This window comes from Dermacentor albipictus, chromosome 5, assembly GCF_038994185.2.
Source record: "Dermacentor albipictus isolate Rhodes 1998 colony chromosome 5, USDA_Dalb.pri_finalv2, whole genome shotgun sequence".
NCBI classification, from domain to species: Eukaryota; Metazoa; Arthropoda; class Arachnida; order Ixodida; family Ixodidae; genus Dermacentor; species Dermacentor albipictus.
In genome coordinates, this window is record NC_091825.1 from 70,836,541 (window position 1) to 70,854,595 (window position 18,055).

The following is an 18,055-nucleotide window of genomic DNA, read 5'->3' on the forward strand; positions in this document are numbered from 1 at the left end:
GCTAAGCTGCGCAATGCCATAGCCCATTGAGCTACCGCAGTGGGTGCGAGCCTCTGGAGGTTTACGCATGAGGCTAGTCTTCGAGCCTTCTGCAACTGAAACGTAATCTTTCTTTCTTTTTCTAGACAGAGCACAGAGGCGTATTCGAGAACCATTTTGGGGAGTAAGTTGCTGCTTTCCATTGTTCGTGTACTTCAAACATCACTTAGACGTCCCAGCGTGTGCTGTGTATACCACGCCAAACCCTTTGCAACCACTCTAAAGAAGCAGTATAACGGTCTAAAATTTAAGAGCTTGGTTGCCAAGCAACCATGACGTGCTAACTTGTTTCACGGTGCACTCTAGCACTGCACTGACACGGTTGGCCAGGCGCGGAATTCGAGATCGGAAACCATCGAAATACAAGCGCAGATCAGCTTTTCCCTACATTTTCATGCGAACGCATTATATGCCCCGTTGAGCGAAAATCTGGCCTTGTCGCCGGCGGCGTAACCGAGCGATGGTGCCAAAAATGGCCAACGGCGCAAAGAGTAAAAACACGTCAGAAATGCTCGGGTTGACGTTGAACTTCTCAGGGAGGTTCCTGTAAATAAACTAAACCGATGGCCTTGAAAAGAAAATGGAACTCAGGGTTGCCAAGCGAGCACGCTTCCCCGGCGTTACGGCGGCTCCGCGGCTCTGGCTGACTAAAGGCGTGCCTAGGGCGTGCGTCACTGCACACGTCCCGTCGCAGCCATCCGGCTCACTAAAGGTGTGGCATAGTGCGTGGGTCACTGAGCACGTGACTGCGCAAGCAGTGGGGAGGTGGCGGCGCCCCATCATGAGTGTGTAGCGCACTACTACGTGCCACAATGGTCCCGTCACGAAAGGCGACGGCGACACGACCAGCACACCGACGGTCCGCAAGCAGCGGAATCGGAGGAATAAGGCTGCCGCCTGATTGAGAGGGCTCGGCTAAAAAATATTTGCGAACACCAGGCGCCATCGTCGCTCTGGTTTTTCTTCACTCAGAATCACGCGCAACACTTGGCCTTCGGATTCCATCGGTGCTGTGTCTACTGAGATGGCGCTGGTGACATGTGGAGATGCTCAGCTAATATTAGCTGTATTGTAGCTCCATATTAGCTGCAATCTATATCCCAAGTATTTATACTGCGGAACTGCATGTAAGTAATTTAATTCCTTTGATGACGAAGATATTGCCGCAACATAATATGACATAATCACGATAAACCTACTATTAGGCATACAGAATCGCATTGTTTCAAATTAAAATTGATCGTTCTGCAGCAAAATGGCCCGTAGATTTCCGGTGTGTGACCAACGCATACGCAAACGCACGCACTGAATCAGTAGAAAGTACTTTAATGCATGTAGAAAATATCAATCGAACAAAATTTGGAGGACGCTTAAGCTTCGCCTTTAAGAGTGGAACGAAATAGCATTCAAAGATCCCTGACTGCTTCTCGCACTTCCCAGCAACTGCGGCATACGTAACCGTAATGTTTCCCGGGAAACACTGCGGGTGAACGCTAAGCACGAAGGCGGGCTGCCTGGTAGAAACGTGGACTCTTGCAAGAGACGCGATGTATGGAAGGATGGATGTTATGAGCGTCCCCTTTGGAGCGGGGCGATGGGTTGCGCCACCAAGCTCTTGCTATTATCCTGTCCAATGACCTACCTAGGTTAAAAAAGAAAGAAAGAAAGAACACACTATGAATTTCCACAATCAAATGCGATGCGGTGGAGGTGAGTGCCATCTGGAAGTATTGCAAGAAACCGGACGTGCCACTCCGTGGCCTCCAAGATATTCGCGCGCTAATGGCGGACGCCAGGGCCGGTCTGTGATTGGTAGAAACGCTGGAAAAGGGGTTTGTTTGGGATTTCGCGTGACAAAATTATGTTTTCTCGTATATTCAAACTACAATCCGACGCTCTCATGTCTGTAGGTTGTGCGTAAGTGGTGCTTTACAATATTTCTACGTAATTTAGCTTGAGAAATTCAATTAGTGCAGTAAATCTCTTGTGCCAGATGGATGGCCTGGGTTTGGCGGGTACGAAAATCTTTTTTTGTCAGAGTGACGTCCGAAGCTGGACGCCTGACCATAGAGAAAGGAATATACTTCAATATTCCTTTCTCTATGGCCTGACGTTGGGTTCACTGCGACATAGGGCCCTTAACGCTCTCCCGTTAAAACATTTCACGAAAGGGACTATAATGCTTTCGCCTTCCCACACGTAAGCATCCTGAAGTGTCCCGGACATTTTTTTTATCCGTTTAGCTCATAAAGTTTCCTTAGATAAGTTTAACGATGCGCGCTGATATTCACCATTGTGCTCGCACTGAACGCGGTCAAACAAAGAGAATGCATCCTAGTAACACATGGCAGTATTGACAAGTTGTTGCAGGATCCAATGAAATGCTGCATGATTGATTGTTGAATAATGAATGCCGAAGTGGATTGTTATATACCTTGCTGTAAAGATCTCGTTTAACAATGGCTTTTAACATCACCTGTACGGACCTTCTGAAACTTCTTGACAGCTCCATGCATCCCATATGAAGCGTGCTACTCGACAACATCAATGACTCAGCCGATCACGTCGCGTGAAACATTGACGCACGATACCTCAAATGTCGTGCTAAACGGCTTCATGTAATCGTTGCCACATCCATGTCATCGGCAAGACGTCATCATCGGAAGAAAAAGTGACGCAGCTTATTGCCACACGTAGTGGTCACCGCAGAAGGAAGGGGGGGGGGGGGGGTCGAGGAAGAAAAAGGGGACATATCACAGAACGCAATGAGAAAAACATTCCCATAAAAGGTTAAACCCGGTTCACGTCCTTGCGTCGTCCAGTTGTCGCTACCGTCTAATGATCACTCAGTCTCGTGAGATACCTTGTATAATATAATGCACATCGCCTTGCTTCGGTAATGATTGGCTACAATATATATACTAGGTATTTATTCTGCGGAACTACATGTAGGTGCTTTACTCATATTCTTGCCGTGCTCGTTCAATAAAATTCACAGCTTGAGCTACACCATGGTGTGAACACAGAAGACGAAAAGTAAACGTAGCTTCAGTATACCATTCCAACTCAGGATATTACGTATTCCTCTGAGTGTCTAAGCAAACAAAAAAGCGGCTTCTTTCATAACAAAGATGGGGCGATAGTCATTTTGTCTACGGACGCGGAGATGCTCATATCTTCATCTAAGTGTAGTATATAATAAAATATAGGTTTTCACATTCTTAAGGTAGCAGTCGGCAAGGAAAACTGATTTGAAAAGCGGTTGTGTCACTAAGTAGTAAAACACGGTGATATTCAGAAAGCTGCACGTTATCATAACGCACGGGTAAACGTTGCTCTTTGTCGTATATAGCCATAAGAGCAACGCATGCATTGGTGCACTGGTTATTTTCCGTTAGGTCTCCGGAATGTATCGATGCTGTTCACTTTTGCAAGGGTAATACACAATTTTTTTCGGGGCCAATTAAGCGTCAATTACATTCTGCAACATGGCTCTTGGAGCGATAGAACATGGTTCGCTCTTGTGAATTTTACTCCGATTCGTTTTAGCTTTAAGAGGAAGCTTTAGATCAGGCCCAACTCTGACGTGGCCTATTCAAAAATATGTTAAACGCAAAAACACTTTTCTAAGTTAAACCCTGGGCCAATTATAATTAAATTTGCTGCATTTAAGAGATAAACTTAATTTATAGTGACTGTTGGAAGCGGAATTTCGATTTAGGGATCGAACTTTCCTTAAAATGTTTTCAAAAGTTCGAAAGTTCGAAACTATAGAAGCACGAACTTAACAAACTAATAGCTCTGCATCAAAACAGATATCGCGGTAATGTAAACAGCATCTATTAGAACATTCAAAGCGGACAAATTTGATCTCAATTTATAACTTACGTGAATTCATTACTTCGTGTACAAGGGTTCTGCAAAAGCTGTATTTGCAAAAGCTGATCTGCAAAAGCTGCAAAAGCTGATCTGCAAAAGCTGGACGACTACCTGATATTTATTGATTGCACTAATCCCGCTTTTGAGCCTGCTGTTTCTGAAGTCTTGGATATCTTTAAGAAAGAGCTGGAGCCTCTAGAACTTACGCATGAGGTCCCCATCGATGATACCTTGCGCTTTCTAGATCTCAGGATGAGCCTTGCTAACAAACATGTGTACTGGTGCATCGAACCGAGAAGTAAGAAGCCACTCTTGCCCTTTAACTCCGCACACTCAAAACTCGTTAAACGAGGTATTATAAAGCTATGTCTCATTAACAGCCTCAATAAATCGTGCCCGCACCAGATGCAACATAGTCTTGCTGCTCAGGTTGATCGTCTTTCTTGGGCTGGTTACCCAATGGCCTTAATTTCAGCCATAGCGGAAGAGCTTCTGAGGCGCACGAAACGTGATGATCCCGCTCAATCAGGGAACCAGCGGCCTGAAAGACGCAGGTTTGCAGTGCTGCCATATGTGCATGATGTATCCCATAGGCTGAAGAAAATAGGGCAGCGTGCAGGGATCACAGTCGTTTTCTCAGCCCCGGAAAAATTGGCAAAGCTCTGTAAGCGTGTAAACGCGCCTAAATCGGATCAGAGTTGTTGTTCTGTCGGGCACAGAAAACGGTTTGTGACGTGCACAACTAATGTAGTCTACCAAATTCCCCTGTCTTGCGGCAGTAAATATGTAGGACAGACGGGCAGGTGCTTAAAGGACCGACTAAGAGAGCATTGTAACAACGTCCGCAACACTGTACAAGGCCACTTGGGCATTCATTGCCGGGACTGCGGCTGCGTGCCATTCTTTGAAGATACGCAAGTTTTAGCGAGACACTGCTCACAGCTCACCAGGGAAATTGTGGAAGCTGATTTCATCAGAAAACTTGGCAGTATGTGCGTTAGTGCGCCCTCAATTGCGCTGACCCCTGGTGAAATCGCGCTTCTAAACAGATAGTAATCGTAATGCTTAATTTTTTTGGTGACCATGTTCTTAGTTCAATGACTTGCTGTTAGGACACCCCCTGTGACTGTCGTATATTTTCTGCGCATGCCTCTTCTTGTATATATACACACGATGTGGCGACGCAATAAAATCTTGTTGGAAGTCAGCGCTGTGTATGTCGTCTATCACTGTCCTTGTCCTTTGCGCTGTACGTTATTTTTGATCTGTATTTCCATATTACTACTTTTTTTAGATTCATGTGTAACAAATCAATTTTGTCCGCTTTAGATGTACTATTAGATGCAGTTCGCAGAATTGTGATATCAATTTTCAATGCGGAGTTACCAAGTTGTAAACTTGATAGTTTCATTTTCTGGAAATTTCTGATTTTTGCCAATTTCTCATAAAAAATTGACAACCTAAATCCGAAGATTGAAACCAACAGGCACTAGATTTTAAGGTTTTCTTTTGAATGCAACAAAGCTCGCCAAATTGGATGCAGTGGTTGCCGAGAAAGACGAATTCTCCTTTCACATGTATTTAGTTAGGAGCACCCGAACTAAAGCTTCCTCTTAAGTCTGACGACCATATGCAGACAGCATACAAATATGGAGAGATGTAATTGTTATTGAAATGTCAAAGCGCCACCTTTATAAACGTTCTTATGTGTTAAACTATAAGCAATCGGCGAATATCTATCGTGGAAAATTCATAAATTAGGAGTTGAGTGGTATAATATGAGTTGACGAGCTAAAAAGCGACCGTATACGCAAAGTCATCCGGTAAGAAAGAAAACGCGAGCTATTGAGGCCGGCTGTGACGCTGAGAAGTCGCATTGCCCCGAGGAAACTGCGCAGCTCCTGCGCTACTCAAAGCATCCAGTGGGTGCCCTTGCCGGATGACGGATAGTGGCAGCTGTGCGATAGGCCTCAACACATCTGCGTAAGGGGTGCGGTGCAACCTGCTAGACATGCGGAATTTTCCTTCACAGGCAGCGCATGCTCGCTGCTGGCAACAGGCGAGAATGCCGCCTCAGACTGCACAGTTTTTACTGCCGTATGAAAGGCCATGCTCATAAAACGTGAGTACCGTTGTTACGCATTCGTTACTGAATATCCGCCTGCTGCTACCGATTCATTCAGTCAAGGCTTTAAACTGCCTACTCTCTTGTACGCGTTTCGGTCACATTGCAAGCTCTTTGGAAGTGACCTTGCAAGCGTGTTTTCCAGCGCATACTTCGGTATCTACCTCCGTAAGTCTAGATTTCATTAACTGACCGACTGGATTTATCTTTTCGAAAACAATACCTGGGTTATTAACAGCGCTGTAGTAGAGTACTTCTATTAAATTTGCATGCGTGGTAATATTCCAACGTGAAAAGGGAAGAGCCTACATAATTTGACTTCTCCGGGGAGTGGCCTTGGGGCTTTTCAAACTACGGTTCGCGGACTCTCCGAAAGATTGTCGAGATGAGGCAGTGTAGTCTGTGGCGAGCGTTTCCTGAGAAACCCACATGTTTCAAATACCCGAGCTCAATAATGCTGTGTGGTTAGGAGCGGTTTCTACGGAGACGGGCGTCTTTAACAAAAGGTCGCAGAAAAGTGATTTCGTGCTTACCGCCACTATGGGTAGTTCAAAATTTGCACCAAGGTCACAACTTCAGCAAACTCAGGAATATCACGAGGTCACAATATCAGCAAACTTAGATTAGTCTGCGCCCCTCGCAATGAGTAATGTTTAGAATATGGCGTCGACGTCACTTCCGCCGTTTGCATTACAGCAAAGCGTGGCCTCCAAGATCGGTTTTCATTATTCGCATGTGTGTGCGTCCGAGAGGCGCAGACGAAGGCAAATTAGCGACTTTTTCCTTGACAAACCAGGTGAATAACAGTGGAAAATTGATATATTTACCGATTAGGAGCATAATATGTGATTTTGCGGCATAATTTGAGCAAGAACAGAGAAGCTAAACGCAAAATAATTTTTCTGCTATTCTAATAGAAAACGAATACCTCTGTTGGCGTTGTCATTGGTTATCGGGTTTCGGGGTCTCTTACGGTCTGTAACTGCCGAATGGAATCAGCGAAACGCGCGAAGAGGCATCTGAACAGAAACCACACGCACGCAGAGAGAAAGAGGAAAGGGAAAGGTCGCGAGGTTAGCCAGGATGAGACCGCTTGGCTACATTGAACTGGGAAAGTACCACACTTAGGGTCTCTTGGGTGTTCCATAGAAACCAAGGAGAACGCTATTCAATGAAATGAAATCTTCATCTGACATTGTGGGTACACATGGCAGGAACACAGACAAAAAAAGAAAGCTGTGCGAAATGGCCTAACTGCTATGACGTTTTTGTTTCATCGAAGACCTTGAGTGACCTATGAATCAGCTAATTCACAACCAATTTGGTTATGGCGCCATCCTGCACATTGAAATGTAAATGTATTTGTTATGATGGCAGCGAACCTGGTTTCGCTCATATGCTGCTGTTTGTTGTTGTTGTTGTTGTTGTTGTTGTTGTTGTTGTTGTTGTTGTTGTTTCATAAAAGAACGTTCTTGAATTACCCGCATGTGGGCCAAGGCATCAGTGATGTTCCAGATATTGAGAACTATTGTCGGCGGTGCGTAAATTTGTGAACCTGAATAAGCGTCGTTTCAGCAATGGTGACAGAGAATAGATGTCAAATCAGCTAGGAAATGGGAAGCAGAATTTCGCGCATCTTCGCTGACAAAATTGCTCAATATTGTATTCCTAATTCCTTGTTACCTACTGACCACTCGTGATCGCCGTGCATCTTCGTTTTGTTTACCAGTATTTGACTTGTGGGGCTCTGAGCTCATTTCTTCGAATAAATTTCAAAGCACGTTCCGTACGGTGATTTCTTTCTTCTCTCGTGCGGTACACGCCCCCTGATAAACTTACATCGGTTGCATGTTGCGATGTATGCTGCATGTTGTCTGTTCAGACAAGCGTGCACTTGACAAATAAGGCAGCGTTTTTCTTTTTCTCACCCAGGCGAGTCCGGGATAAAACATTCACAATGACCCCTAGTCATGACGAAAAGTTTTCTGATGCCTGACACCTGCTGTGAAATTGATAAAGCCCTGCCCCCCCCCCCCCCCCTCCTTATAACGCGGCAGATGGAAATGAGCGCATATTGCCTTCTTAGTTTATAGCGACGTGTGCTCTCTAAGGCTTCTATTAGAGGTTGGATTGCGTAACATTTTGACGAGACACACAGAAGGGAAACGCACACCACAGAGTGCTCTGTGGTATGTTTTTTCTCTTGTGTGTGTCTCGCCAGAATGTTGCGCAATCCAACCTCTAATATGCTGTACCAACACGCCCAGTCTTCAACCTTGGCAAGTTTCTGCATTAGATACACCTTTAATTCATACAGTAACGAACAACCTTGCTGAGCAGCGTCCCATTCTAAACAAATACATGCCCAACATTCTATCATACCTGCCGTTTTATACACTCGTAGACGATGAAAATAATTTGCAAAACCGTTCTTTTCTAGGCGATCTTTCCCATTGCTTAGCCAGCTCTTATTTATTAAAGGAATTCAAAGAGATGGTGGCGCCTGCAGGTGGCACATGATACTCCTCTTATAGAATATCATGGGTGTGCTCAAAGGTATGAAGATAATAGAGCCAACAACAAGAAAAATAGCGGCAGAATACATCTCACGATTACTGTCGACGGTAATGCGTCTAGCATTGAATACAACATAGCCACGCAACGCGTTGCCACAAAAAAAAAACGAATTACGTATGAGACGTGTACTGCTGCGCGATTCTTGTTTCGAGCTTCCTTAAGGACACACGGCGCCATCTAGCACTGCCGCCGCGAATCCTGCGCATGGCCTCCGAAATGCACGGCGGGCTGGTGCGTGCAAACGCTGAGGAACGCGTCATGCGACAACCGGGCTCCTCTCTCGCGCTTCTTTCTGGAGATGCTGCGCCATCTAAGGACCACTTACTTACTTACTTACTAACAGACCACGCGTGGCCTCCGAGACTAGAAGGGTGGCACGTCGATGCCGCCGAACTCTGAGAAAAGTTTCCTGGCTTGCAGCACACTCAGTGGCGCATGCTCAGTGACCCAGGTTGACAAGAGTTTAATGAAAGAGCGGCACATATCCACTGCTATCATGGCGCCTCTCGCCAATAACGTAATGCTTCGCATTACGCAGATGTCAGAACGTAGGTGTTATTTGTTGGTGCGTGCGATACCCAGTGACCCAAGCTGGCGTCAAGGAGGTTCACTGAAGAGCGGCACTATACCTTTGGCATTGGCCCATGAGAACAGCCAGATACCAGATACCCGTTAAACTGAATTGAACTTGCCAAGGATGCTTCGCATTAAAAATACATCATTTCCAATGTTCAAGCCAAAAACAAATGTTCCGTCATTTCTAAAGTTCAGATATAAGAAACTAATACGTTATTTCTGGAAGTTCGCAAGTTAGAAAAGTTCTCGAGCAGGTGCATACGTGGTCTCCCTTGACTGCCACGTTACGTCGAGCAGACCAGCATCGCATTCAGTCAAGGCCGGCGCCTTCACTAGTAATGCACCCGTCGTCGGGACTGGCTGTCGTGCGCTTTTACGAGGAGTTCTGAGAGAAGGGCCTTGTTTGTGAATATGGACCGGGATGAATGGGACTTACCTGAATGTCTGTATGTACGTATCTTCCGGAAGTCATTTCGCATTTGCCGCTAGTCGCACCGTTCTCTATTTCGGCGGGCGTAATGATTAATCAATTAATTAAATAAATGATTAGGTTTTACGTGCCAAAACCAGGATCAGATTATGAGACATGGCGTAGTGGGGGACTCCGCAAATTTGGATCACCTGGCGCTTTCCAACGTGCACCTAAATCTAAGCACACGGGTGTTTTCGAATTTCGCCCCCATCGAAATGCGGCCGCTGTGGATAGGATTCGATCCCGCGACTTCGTGCCTTAGCAGCCCATACCATAGCCACTAAGCAACCACGGCGGGCTCAGCGCGTGTAATGGTCGCGCTTAACGCACAATTCACTCCCTTTCTTTGTTTTGTTTTTATTTCTTCTGTTTACAAAAATTACGTATTGCATTGCATTACATACTTATTATTATATGTCATCACATTACAAATGGCTGACTGACGAAGCTATACGCTCATATAAAGCACACAGATGCAATATTGACGCACCAGTGCAGGGAGTGAAAAGCTGCGAAGCAACAAATGTCGTAGATACGACCGCAGTGTTTGCTTCCTAGTCTTTCAGTCCAGTTCAAACTGCATCGACTGTTACTTATGTTCATATGCACGTCCGAAACGTATGTTAGGGAAGTACACTGAGCCACAATAACGTTAGTCGCCATCTTCTTTTAAATTGTTTTGTGCTCTCGTCATCTGTTATTCCTGCGCTTCGTATGTGCAAGAATGGAGCGGCACTAACGCATGCAAACAGCTGCTTGAAACAAACCTGGGATGGTTGCTTGATGACATATCAAAATGCGGCGCAGCGAAACAAGAGAAGCGAGGATATACCGCTACATGAATAACTCCGTTTGCGTTTGCCGTCTGCAAAGGAACCTCGAACACAGCCGCGCGTTGGTTTCTTTTCCTTTTTTTTTGTCTGCATTTGTTTCCTTTTTTTCACTTCTTCTTTGTTGCTGAAGACACAATTTGAGAGAAAAACTCGTTCGTATCGCTCGATTCGCGAGTTCACTCAACAAGGGGAGCAGGTGCACGGAGCGCGTCCTTTGCGAGACGAGAAATTGCGAGATGCCGACCACTGCATTGCCTCGACTCCGGCTTTTTTTTTTCTCAATTTCTCTTGTTTTCATTTCTGCGGGCGTTTGTGCCGCAGGCCGGAGTTCAAGCAACGCGTAGTTATTGGAGAATTCGGAATCCCCCGAGGCAAACAACTCGGCTTTGAAAGCGTCGGGCCCCGCTGACGGTCGTGGCCCTTTTCTTTCTCGTGCCCCCCACCCCGCCCAATTCTTGTCCGGAAGGGCCCTCGCCCCTTCAGTCTCCTGCGCTACGCACAGCTGTTGCATGTCGCTGCGGTTCGATGGATTGCCGTCGAAATCGAAGAACAATCGCTCCTTCAGAAGTGCGAACCAACATACTCGCTCATAAAAACACGAATGCGCGCGCGCAGCAGAAACACACGCTTGGAAACGCAGCAGGAGAAGCTATAGCACAGATCAGCTTGAAATGGCGTGCCACTGTTTTTCAGTGTTCTCGCTGGCTCGTTTTCTTGAGACAACCATGGAAGTGAATTCAGGAAAGTAGTTCAGGGACTAACCTTTTGTATGATTACTAACATGAGGAAGTACAGACTGGCCACGATGCCAATCCGCACTTCCTTATACGCATTTCATGAAATGGAGGAAGAACCGCGGCCGCTTGCTGTGGAAAAACAATCAAGCGCGAAATAAAAAAAAAGGAAATCCTCCCGAACGTTTGCAAAGCGATTTTTGGGAAAAGAACGTAACCCTGATAAATGGAAACAGAAAGGTAGGGAAGTCAACCATACGATTGTCCTGTTTGCTGGGGATAAAAAAACGGGGTAATGGCAAGGTGAAAAGAGAGAGGGGGAACACTATAAGTACATGCAAGAGACTGCATAGCTAGACTACAAACGGTCCCTCAGGCCAGCTTACTTGAATAACTGCCCTATGGTGCGCAGTAGCTTCTCGGTCTAGCGGCTGATGTGGCCACCAACTTGGTGTTTTAAAGCCGGAAAGTGTCTTGAAGTCCGGACTGTTTAACGCGATCTGCAGAGAGTTCCGCTGCACACCGTATCTAGGATGTGTACAAAGCCGGTGCTCTACGGCATAAACAGCGCGCTCAGTCATAAGCGGACAGGAAATCTACGAAAAAGGTTTTTCTTGGGTGCAGAAACGTGGTTTCAGAGCAGGAGAGGCTATAGTCACCACTTCTAGACACTTGAGGAACTCGAGCAACCTTGCGCGTTGCGCAGATTAAATTCCCTTGCCGCATCCACCATCGCAAAAGTAATTGGAAACATTTCGATTCCTTCACGGAGCAGACAGTTTAGCCTTGTCAGCGAAGTCATTGCCAGTGATGCGACCGCGACCTGGAAGCCACGGCAAGAAGTTGTCGTGCCCTTTTCGCAAAGTATGCGATGGTTCATTTCTCTTATGTCGGTTGCTATACGCTCGCATGTCCTTTGACGTAAACCGAACTGGACGCTCGGAAAAAAAATTTTCCGGGCCACGAAATACGAACCCTTTCTGCGCCAAGTAATGGCTGACGTAGTTTGCAGAGGAATGCAGGGCTGCAACTTCTGCCGCAGTAGATGTCCTTATCTGTGGCACTTCGAATATATACACTATCAATTTCGTTTGAACAGCAGCAGCTCACTTTGCCGGTGAAGCCGAACCTTCAGTATAAATGCACACTCGGTCTCGTTATTATTGAGCAGTTATGACAGCGTCAGCTGCATCACATCCAGAAACAAATTACCGTCCTTCATCGTAATTCCGGGAATAGTGAGGTACATTTGAGAGGAAGATTTAGTTTGGGGCCGACTCCGATTCCTCTGCTCAAATACATATAAAACGCAGTAGTACTTTGTGAAACAGCCGCTGGACGGCTTTGAATTAAATCGGTTCCACTTGAGAAAACTATATTCTAATAATTCTAAGAAGCAGAACATTGATTTCGGACATCGAAAATATTTTTATGAATCTTGCGGAAAATCCGCGTTTTAAAAAAATGGAAGCAAGGAGTTTACATATTCGTAGCTTTGCACCAAAAACCGATATCGCACTTGTATAAGCTGTATCTGTTAGAGCATGCCGACCGTACAAATATCATACATGAAGTTACGACTTACGTAAAATTGTACAATGCTTACGAGGATTTTGCAGAAATCTTACTGACGAATTAGCGATATACTACAATGCGGCGTGCATCAATTTTGTCCGCTTTAGATGTATTATCTAGTGCGATTCCCAGGATTGTTTTTTTTTAATGAGTTACAGAATTGCAAAGTGGGACATTTGAGTTTTCTTAAAATATTGCAGTTTTCAAGAACTTAAAGAAAGTATGACATAAACGGAAAATATACTTCCTACAGTTACTAAATTTAATATTTTTCCTTTAAGCGCAACCAATCTCGTCAACATCACTCGTTGTGGCGAAAAAGATTTTTCTTTTCACAAGTACGCAGTGGCTCTCGAGCTAAAGCTTTTGCTTAAAGCTGTTGAATGGATAACGTGAGGTGATGAAGGTATTACCGTCGGTATATAAATTTACTTCAGAACACTCTTGATAAGCAGCGACTCGTCTTGAAAATGTCGCTCGAGGTCTCTGTGCCGGCCGGCAAGCTAAGTGATAGCCGGCGATTCTTGAAAGGCGGCGGATGTGCGCCCTAGAAAAGTCAAAAGCTGCGTGCTTTGGAGTCAGCGTCGGGCAATGACACTGGCCGCTGGTGCTGTGTTGCATCGAGGTAACCGCCAACAGGTGCGCAAGGGTGCCCTGTATGCTCTCGAGCTATAGATAGCACGAATGTTCGTCTTGCATGTATATGACAAATACTGGTTGAAGAATTAAGGCACCCCAAGAACAGGGCCCCGTATAGCTGAAAGATGTACTTATTTTATTTATACATGGGTACACTAAGATGGTTTCACATGAGTTCGTTTGGGCATGTCCAGCGACCATATATAAATTTGATCAAAAAACATATATTCTGCTGCCTGAGTGCCATGAAAGAGGAAATAAGTCCTAGTTTTTCCAGAATAGAAATCTTTCTTCACGAAGAAAATATGGAAGCGCCCTTTCAGTCGAAGCGCTTTTTGGTAATTTTGCCGGATCCACGTTTTGGTCAGCTCTCAAAGAAGAAAGCGTTGTGGTGACAGTTCTAAAATGTATTTAGTGGTAGAGTACGGGTCAATAGCAATGATTCTAAGTAATTATTACAACTTATGATTGCTATGATGGGAAGAAAAAATGTCGAAAGAAAAAACTGTTGCACAATAATTCTCAAACCCGAGAGTTTTTCCCCGTATCTGCGAAAAGCTCGGTTGTCAAATTTTGTCACCCTGTTTCCGTGAATGTCGCTGACGTGTGACGCATATGTCTGCATCCTAGGTGTCACTAAAAATTTATGAGAAGCCCCCAAGTTTATGCCCATTGCTAAATTAGAACTATTTCAAAATGCCTATTTAAAAAGAAGGCCAAACCTCAATTTTCTTTAAAGTTTCCCAAATTAAGTCTCTTGATTTTAGAGTCCCCATGTGTCACGGGTATAAAAAATGCAAGCTTATGAGAATTACCTGCATTTTACGATTCCTCTCTTGATAGTACTGCAGTAGGAACTACGTACGTTTGTTTATTCTATTCATCCTATTCTCGACTTCCTTAGAGAGCATTAGGTGGCCGATACATGAGGTGATAGCCTATCAAACCATAAATATTGGGCTAGTTGGCTTTGACCGAACATTATCTACCGTAGCGTTATACACGTAACACAATACGAAGGTAACACATAGAAAACAACTACAATCACAGTTAGTTGTGATGGTAAAGCGCTTTGTCGGCGTGTTACCTTCCAATTCTTTCACGTCTATCGCGCTACAGGGTACAATACGTTCAGTGGTAACAGCCAGAGACTGGCCCCATAGATAGTGCAGTTTTAATGTGACTGAACTGGTCAATATACATATCTTTTATTTTGATGTACATAGAGGTGGACACAGAACAATAGTGAGAAAAAGATGAAGAGCTACAACATCTTTTCAAGCAATGAGAGCCACTAGTTTTCCAGCGATACATTATAATTGCACGCGACCCAAAATCACACAGACATATATACTGACACGCAGATTCTTTTAACCAGCTTGGACAATTGAAGGTAACCACGACTTTATCCTCACTGTAGAGCGTGCAGCTGAGCAGCGGAGCTCTGACGATGATAGGCTTAGGCAGAGAGGGTTTTGATGCGCTATTTGAGTTACGTTAAAGCAAAACAATGAAAGGTTATAAATGAAAGAAGCGGACATGTAATGTTTAGGCAAAACGGAAGAAGTATGATAAAACGCCGACGAAGAGGCACCAACATCTCAAAGACGCACTAAAGAGAAATGTTATTTCAGCTGTATTAGCAATTGCCATTTTACAACAGCAAGAAAGCCGCTCTTATCGATATAAGAGGCTTGGCAAGCCAGAAAAGACGCGCAAAAGAAGAAGTAGTAGTAGTAGCAGTATCTAGTTAGTGTCAGTAATAGTAGTAGTAGTATAGCAGTAGTAGTAGCGGTAGTGGTAGTAGTAGTAGTAAGTGTTGCTGCTGCTGCTCTTTGTTTTGTTTGTTTTCTGTACAAATATCTACCGTTACTGGGTATCGCTGATCATTGACTTTTATCCCGTCTGGAATATTGCGGAAGCACTGTAGTGGATCGGCACCGGCGACGCACGAACCGCGCCTTAGGGCACATTCACACCGGCGACTGACAGTGGTCGCGCGATCAAGTTGGTCGCAAAGCGACCAGTCGCAAATGGTCGGAAACGGTCGCTTTTCTTGAAAAGCGACCATTTCGGGCCAGTCGCTCTCTGCGCGATTTTTCAGTCGCGCGACCGTGGTCGCAAAACTGATAAACCAATCAGCGGCGCACCGGAAGTGATCCTTCGTGTGTCTACATCCGGCCTCCTCCGGCGACGCGTTCAAATTACGCGTAGATTCCGAGAGTTCTCGCTGAGAACGATTATCTCCGGGATTGCGACTTGCGGGTCGCGCTCAGCCGGGCTTGCCGGTGTGAACATCAGTCGCCTTCGGCCGCTTTTTGATGGCGAGTCGCAAATGGTCCCGCGACCTCCTCAAGTCGCCGGTGTGAATGTGCCCTTACGCGCCCTCTCCGGTGTTGACGTGAGAGCACGTATAGCGCGATTGCGCAACGGTTGCGAGCCAGCGAGCAGGGGAGCGCAAGGAGAGGAGAAGCAAGAGAGGGAATAGTGACGTCACATACGCTCTGCAAGGCAGATGTTCAGTCTATGCCAGGGAACTGTCTTCTTCTAATTAGCCGGTGAAATGTCATGCCACCTTCTTCTATATGACGTCATTAGTGGCGTCATTACTTTCGCTTGCGACTTCCGGGTTTCTAGGAATTTCGCCAAAGTGGTGCTCACGTGGCTGGTCTATAACGTCTACGATTCTGTGCTTCGGTGCGCTGTAGTCAGTCATTTCTAATCAACTCTAATTATTCCAGACCCTTCAGTGACTCCACTTGTAACTAAACTTATGCTCTGATATCTTATCTATAACCAGACTCATGAATCGTATACTGTACTATTTTTTTCTTTCTATATTTTTCTACTTTATTTTGAATTTCGTGGCCGGTAGTCTAAGGAGGTGAACCGGTGTAGGGGTTGAAGGACGGACTCCGGGATGAAAAAAACAAACTTGGGAGTATTTATTCTACATTATGTACAGAGAGGTGAGCGACAAGTAACATTCGTACAGTCATTACGGGCCGGCAGCAACTCGGACGCTGCGGCCCGCGGCAAGAAGTTGGAGAGAGGTGAATCAAGGGAATCAGGGCATGCCCCAGAATCTCTGGAAGGCTTCTTATAAGCCCTTCGAGCACTGTAAGTCACGTCATGTTTGACCAATGGGAGAGTCCGCTCCAATGACGCCACTTTCAGCCAATGGTAGGCGCCCGTGTCGCGGTGTCACACCTGGCGGCTCTCTGCGGTATTGCCTCGCAGGCTGGCAATGCACTTCTAACGAGGAGAAGGGGAGGGCTGCTCATGCTCCATTGTCCGAGGCCCACCTGCTAATCCCGGCGGCGCACGAACTTGTTGGCACGTGAACTTGTTGCGTTAAACTTGTTTGCTCGGCCGCTCCTCTGGAATGTGCTTTCCTGCTTCGGCATTCCTCAATTAGCTGTGCTGCGATTCGAAGTGGTTTGGGGAACTCGAAGTAATCGCAGGAAACATCTCCATATCTAACAGCTCGTCCTCGCCCCGGTTGTTCTGAATGGCCGGTGAACTCAATTCGCTGGCCATGAGGAACGCTGAAAGAAGCTGCAGGGTACTGGGGTCGAGCCTCGTTTGACAACCCTCGGGATCCTGGACCCTGGAGAACATACGTCAAACAAACCAAACAACACAGCGCTGCACCACGCGTAAGCGCAGGCTCTTCACCCCTGACTCGCCAGGCTATTACTGAGTCAAAATCAACCCTGATCTTTTAGTTCCCCAATTTTGACAAAGCAGTTCCAACCACCCTTCCAAACAGCTATCCATTTCTCCTCGAATGCCGACAAGACCAGAGTACTATTGTTGTTGCAAAACAAAAGGGTCGTTGACGATGCAAACAACAAATGAAAACAGCCGAACATAACTTAAGTGGCCTAACTGCACGAACAGCATGTTTCCAATCTATCGCAGTGGCGTACTTATCGCACGTATTGGTGCCACTGAACAATCTGGTCAAGCTCACAAGTACGTAATCACAAGCGCACTAGCCTTGTGGTCACTAAACAAAACGCGTACTTGCGTTGTAGGCAAACTTTTCATTTACGCTTACTCACGTTTCTTCCCTGAAAGTCCTACAGGACACGTGACGTAAACGAACAATTAAACTCGCGGGACTTACACACTCCGCAGAACTCTTAAAATGATCCGTCTTCTACTAACTCTTTCCACGCACGTTCACTAAAGAAGTCAGAATACGGCTGCCCTCAACACACACTAGCAACCCAGTCATAAATCTGCTTCCTTCCGTCCACACAGGACACGCGCTAAAGGAACTAAGAACGCCTCTCAGTGCAACTCATGCACTCACTGAAAATCTACGCGCTTAACCTTAGAAAATTCAACACTTAAAAAGAAAGAAGGTTAAATAAAACACACGCGCGTTACGATAGGCCTCTCAAAGGTAACCTTGAGCTTTAGGTTACTCACACACAAAAAAAAGTCTATCTAGTTATTAATGAGCATCTCGCGAGGCTACATGTTTACTTAAACGCGTCTTTCAAATCTCGGAGCTTTCTCAAACCAAAACATAAACAAAGCTCAAACCTTACACATTGAAAGAAATCCCAGTCTCAAATCGCGAAAACTTTCCGAT

The 18,055-nt window shown here is 45.6% G+C and overlaps 1 protein-coding gene across 2 annotated transcripts in view; it reads left to right on the top strand.

Moving 5' to 3' along the window:
- Positions 1 to 5,849: 5,849 nt before the first annotated feature.
- Positions 5,850 to 18,055, top strand: part of LOC135899734 (venom serine carboxypeptidase-like) — a 46,700-nt gene continuing 34,494 nt past the window's right edge. The window contains exon 1 of one of the 2 annotated variants that reach the window (XM_065429060.2): positions 5,850 to 6,040. The gene's annotated coding sequence lies outside the window, so the exon portion shown is untranslated. Of the gene's footprint in view, positions 6,041 to 6,080; positions 6,212 to 18,055 lie in introns of those variants that run through there. The other variant, XM_065429061.1, reaches the window with a different exon arrangement.